Source organism: Dama dama, chromosome 17, assembly GCF_033118175.1.
Source record: "Dama dama isolate Ldn47 chromosome 17, ASM3311817v1, whole genome shotgun sequence".
Taxonomy (NCBI): domain Eukaryota; kingdom Metazoa; phylum Chordata; class Mammalia; order Artiodactyla; family Cervidae; genus Dama; species Dama dama.
Window position 1 is genome coordinate 11,510,098 of NC_083697.1, and position 9,307 is coordinate 11,519,404.

The window sequence follows — 9,307 nt, forward strand, 5'->3', positions numbered from 1 at the left end:
AAGAGGAGAGTGAAAAAGTTGGCTTAAAGCTCAACATTCAGAAAACTAACATCATGGGATCTGGTCCCATCACTCCATGGCAAATAGATGGGGAAACAGTGGGTTATTTTATTTTTCTGGCCTCCAAAATCACTGCAGATGGTGATGGCAGCCATGAAATTAAAAGATGCTTGCTCCTTGGAAGGAAAGTTATGACCAACCTAGACAGCATATTAAAAAGCAGAGACATTATTTTGCCAACAAAGGTCTGTCTAGTCAAGGCTATGGTTTTTCCAGTGGTCATGTATGGATGTGAGAGTTGGACTATAAAGACAGCTGAGCACTGAAGAATTGATGCTTTTGAATTGTGGTGTTGGAGAAGATTCTTGAGAGTCCCTTGGACTGAAAGGAGATCCAACCAGTCCATCCTAAAGGAGATCAGTCCTGGGTGTACATTGGAAGGACTGATGTTGACACTGAAACTCCAATACTTTGGCCACCTGATGCGAAGAGCTGACTCATTGGGAAAGACCCTGATTCTGGGAGGGATTGCGGGCAGGAGGAGAAGGGGATGACAAAGGATGAGATGGTTGGATGGCATCACGGACATGGGTTTGGGTGGACACCAGGAGTTGGTAATGGACAAGGAGGCCTGGCGTGAAGCAATTCATGGGGTCACAAAGAGTCGGACATGACTGAGCAACTGAACTGAACTGAAACTGAGCTTTACCATTTAGCCTCTGTCACCTTAATACATTTTCAAATATTTATTATATTTATAATATCATGTATATTATATTATATATTATATTTATTATAATAAATGAGCTAATGTAAATATTTGAAACAAGCCTAGAGCCTGGCACATGGAAAATGTTCAATAAAATATATTGGATTTAACTGAGTCTTACTGCTTTGTTTATTAAATCCACAAAGACACTATTCCTTTTCTAATTTTCATCTTATATTGGCACATTAACAATCTTGTGTTATTTTCAAGTGTACAGCAAAGTGATCAGTTATATATGTGTTGGGTTGGTTTTTCTCCCTTGGTTCTTCTCTCAGTGTAGCAAAGAACTGGAATGACAGACTAGTTACAGCTCAAGCAGGGAGGATTTATTAAACAAGTTGCATGTAGTACACTCCCAGAGAGATGTGAGAGTGGACCAACTCCACAGGATTGGTCTTGAGCAATTTTGGTTTCTCCTTTATACTCTTTGTCTTTTTCCCTTGGCGGTTTGTGGGACTTAATTGGCTATTTCCCATTCAAATTAGGTCTTGTACCTGTATCCAGTCAGGGAAGGGAATGTAAATAGAGTGCATGTTCAAGGCCAATTAGTGAAGGGGGGTGTTTGGGCATGTTTTCCTGCCAGAGGTTCTTACTCCATGGATTTTCATGGACTTTTCCTCTTTATTTGTTTGTCCCTTTCACAGATTTTTTTCTAGTCACTGCTTCCTCTATCTGACATTTTTGACTCCTTTTTCTATTCTAATTGCATAACATATGTATCTATTCTTTTTCAACTTTTTTTCCCCCCATTTGGGTTATTACAGAATATTAAACAGTATTTCCTGTGCTGTACAGTAGATTCTTGTTGGTTATCTAATTTTTTAACACTATTTTTGGGGGGGGAGGGCATGCTGATCAGCATGTAGATCTTAGTTCTCTTTACAGGTACTGAGTTCACACCTCCTACAGTGGTAGCATTGATTCTTAACCACTGGACCACCAGGAAAGTCCAGTTATCTAATTTGTTAATAAATATAGCAGTGTGTACATGTCAAAAGACACTGTTCTTTGAAACAAAGTAGAGTAAGCAAGGCCAAATGCTTGCTGAATTTCCCGCTTGGCCATCTTCCATCACAGTCCCTCTGAATAGCTAAAAGTCATAGGTATTTGGGTTTTAGTCTCTAGTCCCCTGGCCTGCTCTTAGCTGATTGCTGGTCAGTCCCTGTTATCCTGTTAGTTACTCAGGAATTAAAAGAGCTGTTAATATAGGCTCCCTTCAGGGATCTCTGATATTAATTGACAAAAGAGGAGAATCTTACATTTGCTGTACCGTTGAGAACCCAAAAGGCTGACAGGAATCTCCCTTTCCCACTTCACTTCTCTCAGGTTTCTCTCTAAAGTTAGTAAATTGTGTGATGGACAAAACAAAATGAAGAGAGATGTAGATCCCAGACAGTAATGAGCTGCTAGTTACCTGGAATTTTTAAAAATTAGTTTACTTTTAATTGAAGGATTATCACTTACAGAATGTTGTTGTTTTCTGCCAGATATCAGGAGAAGGTGATGGCACCCTACTCCAGTGCTCTTGCCTGGAAAATCCCATGGACGGAAGAGCCTGGTGGGCTGCAGTCCATGGGGTCGCGAAGAGTTGGACATGACTGAGTGATTTCACTTTCACTTTTCACTTTCATGCATTGGGGAAGGAAATGGCAACCCACTTCAGTGATCTTGCCTGGAGAATCCCAGGGACAGGGGAGCCTGGTGGGCTGCCGTCTATGGGGGTCGCACAGAGTTGGACACAACTGAAGCGACTTAGCAGCAGCAGCAGCCAGATATCAATGAATCAGCCACAGGTATACACATGTTCCCTCCCTCTTGAACCTCCTTCCCATCTCCCTCTCCATCCCACCCCTGTTTGAGTTCCTGAGTAATAGAGAAAATTCCCATTGGTTATCTATTTTACATACGGTAATATAAGCTTCCATGTTATTCTCTCCATACATCTCACCCTCTCCTACCCCCTCATGGCCCTGCCATGTCCATAAGTCTGTTCTCTATGTATAAAAATGTGGAACATTTCATGAATTTGTGTGTCATTCTCGCCCAGGAGCCATGCTAATCTCTGTATCAGTCTGATTTTAATATATGTGCTGCCAAAACGTGCTCTGGAATTTTTTTTTATTATTATTATTTTTATTTTTTTTTTCCAGTGGGTTTTGTCATACATTGATATGAATCAGCCGTGGATTTACATGTATTCCCAATCCCGATACCCCCTCCCACCTCCCTCTCCACCCGATTCCTCTGGGTCTTCCCAGTGCACCAGGCCGGAGCACTTGTCTCGTGCATCCCACCTGGGCTGGTGATCTGTTTCACCATAGATAGCATACATGCTGTTCTTTTGAAATATCCCACCCTCACATTCTCCCACAAAGTTCAAAAGTCTGTTCTGTATTTCTGTGTCTCTTTTTCTGTTTTGCATATAGGGTTATCGTTAGCACCTTTCTAAATTCAATATACATGTCTCAGTATGCTGTAATGTTCTTTATCTTTCTGGCTTACTTCACTCTGTATAAGGGGCTCCAGTTTCATCCATCTCATTAGGACTGGTTCAAATGAATTCTTTTTAATGGCTGAGTAATATTCCATGGTGTATATGTACCACAGCTTCCTTATCCATTCATCTGCTGATGGGCATCTAGGTTGCTTCCATGTCCTGGCTATTATAAACAGTGCTGCGATGAACATTGGGGTGCACGTGTCTCTTTCAGATCTGGTTTCCTCAGTGTGTATGCCCAGAAGTGGGATTGCTGGGTCATATGGCAGTTCTATTTCCAGTTTTTTAAGAAATCTCCACACTGTTCTCCATAGTGGCTGTACTAGTTTGCATTCCCACCAACAGTGTAAGAGGGTTCCCTTTTCTCCACACCCTCTCCAGCATTTATTGCTTGTAGACTTTTGGATAGCAGCCATCCTGACTGGCGTGTAATGGTACCTCATTGTGGTTTTGATTTGCATTTCTCTAATAATGAGTGATGTTGAGCATCTTTTCATGTGTTTGTTAGCCATCTGTATGTCTTCTTTGGAGAAATGTCTGTTTAGTTCTTTGCCCCATTTTTTGATTGGGTCATTTATTTTTCTGGAATTGAGCTGCAGGAGTTGCTTGTATATTTTTGAGATTAATTCTTTGTCTGTTTCTTCATTTGCTATTATTTTCTCCCAATCTGAGGGCTGTCTTTTCACCTTACTTATAGTTTCCTTTGTAGTGCAAAAGCTTTTAAGTTTCATTAGGTCCCATTTGTTTAGTTTTGCTTTTATTTCCAATATTCTGGGAGGTGGGTCATAGAGGATCTTGCTGTGATTTATGTCGGAGAGTGTTTTGCCTATGTTCTCCTCTAGGAGTTTTATAGTTTCTGGTCTTACATTTAGATCTTTAATCCATTTTGAGTTTATTTTTGTGTATGGTGTTAGAAAGTGTTCTAGTTTCATTCTTTTACAAGTGGTTGACCAGTTTTCCCAGCACCACTTGTTAAAGAGGTTGTCTTTTTTCCATTGTATATCCTTGCCTCCTTTGTCAAAGATAAGGTGTCCATAGGTTCGTGGATTTATCTCTGGGCTTTCTATTCTGTTCCATTGATCTATATTTCTGTCTTTGTGCCAGTACCATACTGTCTTGATGACTGTGGCTTTGTAGTAGAGTCTGAAGTCAGGCAGGTTGATTCCTCCAGCTCCATTCTTCTTTCTCAAGATTACTTTGGCTATTCAAGGTTTTTGTATTTCCATACAAATTGTGAAATTCTTTGGTCTAGTTCTGTGAAAAATACCGTTGGTAGCTTGATAGGGATTGCATTGAATCTATAGACTGCTTTGGGTAGAATAGCCATTTTGACAATATTAATTCTTCCAATCCATGAACACGGTATGTTTCTCCATCTGTTTGTGTCCTCTTTGATTTCTTTCATCAGTGTTTTATAGTTTTCTATGTATAGGTCCTTTGTTTCTTTAGGTAGATATACTCCTAAATATTTTATTCTTTTTGTTGCAATGGTGAATGGTATTGTTTCCTTAATTTCTCTATCTGTTTTTTCATTGTTAGTATATAGGAATGCAAGGGATTTCTGTGTGTTAATTTTATATCCTGCAACTTTACTATATTCATTGATTAGCTCTAGTAATTTTCTGGTAGAGTCTTTAGGGTTTTCTATGTAGAGGATCATGTCATCTGCAAACAGTGAGAGTTTTACTTCTTTTCCTATCTGGATTCCTTTTACTTCTTTTTCTGCTCTGATTGCTGTGGCCAGAACTTCCAACACTATGTTGAATAGTAGTGGTGAGAGTGGGCACCCTTGTCTTGTTCCTGATTTCAGGGGAAATGCCTTCAATTTTTCACCATTGAGGGTGATGCTTGCTGTGGGTTTGTCATATATAGCTTTTATTATGTTGAGGTATGTTCCTTCTATTCCTGCTTTTTGGAGAGTTTTAATCATAAATGAGTGTTGAATTTTGTCAAAGGCTTTCTCTGCATCTATTGAGATAATCATATGGTTTTTATCTTTCAATTTGTTAATGTGGTGTATTACATTGATTGATTTGTGGATATTAAAGAATCCTTGCATTCCTGGGATAAAGCCCACTTGGTCATGGTGGATGATTTTTTTTAATATGTTGTTGGATTCTGTTTGCTAGAATTTTGTTAAGGATTTTTGCATCTATGTTCATCAGTGATATTGGCCTGTAGTTTTCTTTTTTTGTGGCATCTTTGTCTGGTTTTGGAATTAGGGTGATGGTGGCCTCATAGAATGAGTTTGGAAGCTTACCTTCTTCTGCAATTTTCTGGAAGAGTTTGAGTAAGATAGGTGTTAGCTCTTCTCTAAATTTTTGGTAGAATTCAGCTGTGAAGCCATCTGGTCCTGGGCTTTTGTTTGCTGGAAGATTTTTGATGACAGTTTCGATTTCCTTGCTTGTGATGGGTCTGTTAAGATCTTCCATTTCTTCCTGGTTCAGTTTTGGAAAATTATACTTTTCTAAGAATTTGTCCATTTCATCCAAGTTGTCCATTTTATTGGCATAGAGCTGCTGGTAGTAGTCTCTTATTATCCTTTGTATTTCAGTGTTGTCTGTTGTGATCTCTCCATTTTCATTTCTAATTTTGTTAATTTGGTTTTTCTCTCTTTGTTTCTTAATGAGTCTTGCTAATGGTTTGTCAATTTTGTTTATTTTTTCAAAAAACCAGCTTTTAGCTTTGTTGATTTTTGCTATGGTCTCTTTAGTTTCTTTTGCATTTATTTCTGCCCTGATTTTTAAGATTTCTTTCCTTCTGCTAACTCTGGGGTTCTTCATTTCTTCCTTCTCTAATTGCTTTAGGTGTAGAGTTAGGTTATTTAATTGGTTTTTTTCCTGTTTCTTGATGTAAGCCTGTAATGCTATGAACCTTCCCCTTAGCACTGCTTTTACAGTGTCCCATAGGTTTTGGGTTGTTGTGTTTTCATTTTCATTCATTTCTATACATATTTTGATATCTTTTTTGATTTCTTCTATGATTTGTTGGTTATTCAGAAGCGTGTTATTTAGCCTCCATATGTTTGAAGTTTTAACAATTTTTTCCCTGTAATTGAGATCTAATTTTACTGCACTGTGGTCAGAAAAGATGGCTGGAATGATTTCAATTTTTTTGAATTTTCCAAGACCAGATTTATGGCCCAGGATGTGATCTATTCTGGAGAAGGTTCCGTGTGCACTTGAGAAAAAGGTGAAGTTGATTGTTTTGGGGTGAAATGTCCTATAGATATCAATTAGGTCTAGCTGGTCCATTGTGTCATTTAAGGTTTGTGTTTCCTTGTTAATTTTCTGTTTAGTTGATCTATCCATAGTTGTGAGTGGGGTATTAAAGTCTCCCACTATTATTGTGTTACTATTAATTTCCTCTTTCATACTCGTTAGTGTTTGCCGTACATATTGCGGTGCTCCTATGTTGGGTGCATATATATTTATAATTGTTATATCTTCTTTTTTGATTGATCCTTTGATCATTATGTAGTGTCCTTCTTTGTCTCTTTTCACTTCCTTTATTTGAAAGTCTATTTTATCTGATATGAGTATTGCGACTCCTGCTTTCTTTTGGTCTCCGTTTGCGTGAAATATTTTTTTCCAGCCCTTCACTTTTAGTCTGTATGTGTCTCTTCTTTTGAGGTGGGTCTCTTGTAGACAGCATATATAGGGGTCTTGCTTTTGTATCCATTCAGCCAATCTTTGTCTTTTGGTTGGGGCATTCAACCCATTTACATTTAGGGTAATTATTGATAGGTGTGGTCCCATTGCCATTTACTTTGTTGTTTTGGGTTCACGTTTATACAACCTTTCTGCATTTCCTGTCTAGAGAAGATCCTTTAGCATTTGTTGAAGAGCTGGTTTGGTGGTGCTGAATTCTCTCAGCTTTTGCTTATCTGTAAAGCTTTTGAATTCTCCTTCATATCTGAATGAGATCCTTACTGGATACAGTAATCTAGGTTGTAGGTTATTCTCTTTCATTACTTTCAGTACGTCCTGCCATTCCCTTCTGGCCTGGAGGGTTTCTATTGATAGATCAGCTGTTATCCTTATGGGAATCCCTTTGTGTGTTATTTGTTGTTTTTCCCTTGCTGCTTTTAATATTTGTTCTTTGTGTTTGATCTTTGTTAATTTGATTAATATGTGTCTTGGGGTGTTTCGCCTTGGGTTTATCCTGTTTGGGACTCTCTGGGTTTCTTGGACTTGGGTGGCTATTTCCTCCCCCATTTTAGGGAAGTTTTCAGCTATTATCTCCTCGAGTATTTTCTCATGGCCTTTCTTTTTGTCTTCTTCTTCTGGAACTCCTATGATTCGAATGTTGGGGCGTTTCACAGTGTCCCAGAGGTCCCTGAGGTTGTCCTCATTTCTTTTGATCCTTTTTTCTTTTTTCCTCTCTGCTTCATTTATTTCCACCATTTTATCTTCTACCTCACTTATCCTATCTTCTGCCTCCGTTATTCTACTCTTGGTTCCCTCCAAAGTGTTTTTGATCTCATTCATTGCATTATTCATTTGTAATTGACTCTTTTTTATTTCTTCTAGGTCTTTATTAAACTGTTCTTGAATCTTTTCAATCTTTGTTTCCAGGCTATTTATCTGTAACTCCATTTTGTTTTCAAGATTTTGGATCATTTTTATTATCATTATTCTAAATTCTTTTTCAGGTAGATTCCCTATCTCCTCCTCTTTTGTTTGACTTGGTGGGCATTTTTCATGTTCCTTTACCTGTTGGGTATTTCTTTGCCTTTTAATCTTGTTTAGATTGCTGTATCTGGAGTGGGCTTTCTGTATTCTGGAGGTCTGTGGTTCCTTTTTGTTGTGGAGGATTAACCCAGTGGGTGGGGTTAGACGATTGGCTTGTCGAGATTTCCTGGTTAGGGAAGCTTGCCTCAGTGTTCTGGTGCGTGGAACTTGATTTCTTCTCTTTGGAGAGCAATGGAGTGCCCAGTAATGAGTTTTGAGATGGGTCTATGTGTTAGGTGTGACCTTGGGCAGTTGTATGTTGATGTTCAGGGCTATGTTCCTGCGTTGCTGGAGAATTTGCGTGGTATGTCTTGCTCTGAAACTTATTGGCTCTTGTGTGGTGGTTGGTTTCAGTGTAGGTATGGAGGCTTTTGGACAGTCACTTATTACTTAAAGTTCCTTGTAGTCAGGAGTTTTCTGGTGTTCTCAGGTTTTGGGCTTAAGTCTCCTGCCTCTGGATTTCAGTTTTATTCTTCCTGTAGTCTCAGGACTTCTCCAACTATACAGCCCTCCTTTCGAAGACAATGGGCTGCTTTCCTGGGCGCCTGATGACCTCAGCTAGCGATCAGAAGTTGTTTTGCGAAGTTTGCTCTGTGTTCAGTTATTCTTTTGATGAATTTGTAGGAGAGAAAGTGGTCTCCCCGTCCTACTCCTCCACCATCTTGGCTCCTCCCCCTGGAATTTTTTTTTTTTTTTTTATGAAAGGCAAAAGTATCGAAAGTTTCCTAAGTTTATTAACCTTAATACTTCTTACTTTTATGGAACACATTCTAAACATCTCAGATCAGATGGAGAGAGAAATAGGACTAGGTAATTATTGCTGTTTTTAATTCAAAAAGAAACTAAATGAAGGAATGCAAAATTGCTTTAAAGATGTTTTACTTTGACTTTTTAAAAATTACATCTTTAAGCAATGCATACCAATGAATTACAAAGAAATAAGTTTTCAACCAGAGTGTACAAAACTGAATTAGTGTACCAGCTGTTCCCTTTCGGTCTTTAGTCATGACAGAAATTAATTATCCCAATAATAATACAAGGAGTGGGCTTTCAATAGACTTCATTTTGGTATTGTCTTTGGATTCTCAAACTACTGAACTGCTAATCAAAATTTAATCAGAGCTGAGTCTCCTATGTGAGAAAAGCAAAGATTATGTAATCATAGAAGTAAAATTCTTCCCACTGGGCAAAAGAAAGAACTGTATTTAATTTCTGATCACTCTTTTAATATCCTCTACATCTCCAAGTACATTGGGAATATAGTGAAATCATAATTAGCCAGTTTTTAGGAATGAAATTTATTTATCA

At 38.3% G+C, this 9,307-nt stretch overlaps 1 non-coding gene across 1 annotated transcript; it reads right to left on the bottom strand.

The window, feature by feature from the left end:
* Positions 1–2,771: 2,771 nt before the first annotated feature.
* On the bottom strand, positions 2,772–2,875 carry LOC133071995 (U6 spliceosomal RNA). Its single transcript, XR_009696607.1, has one exon. It is a non-coding gene; the product is annotated as a U6 spliceosomal RNA (small nuclear RNA).
* Positions 2,876–9,307: the final 6,432 nt, after the last annotated feature.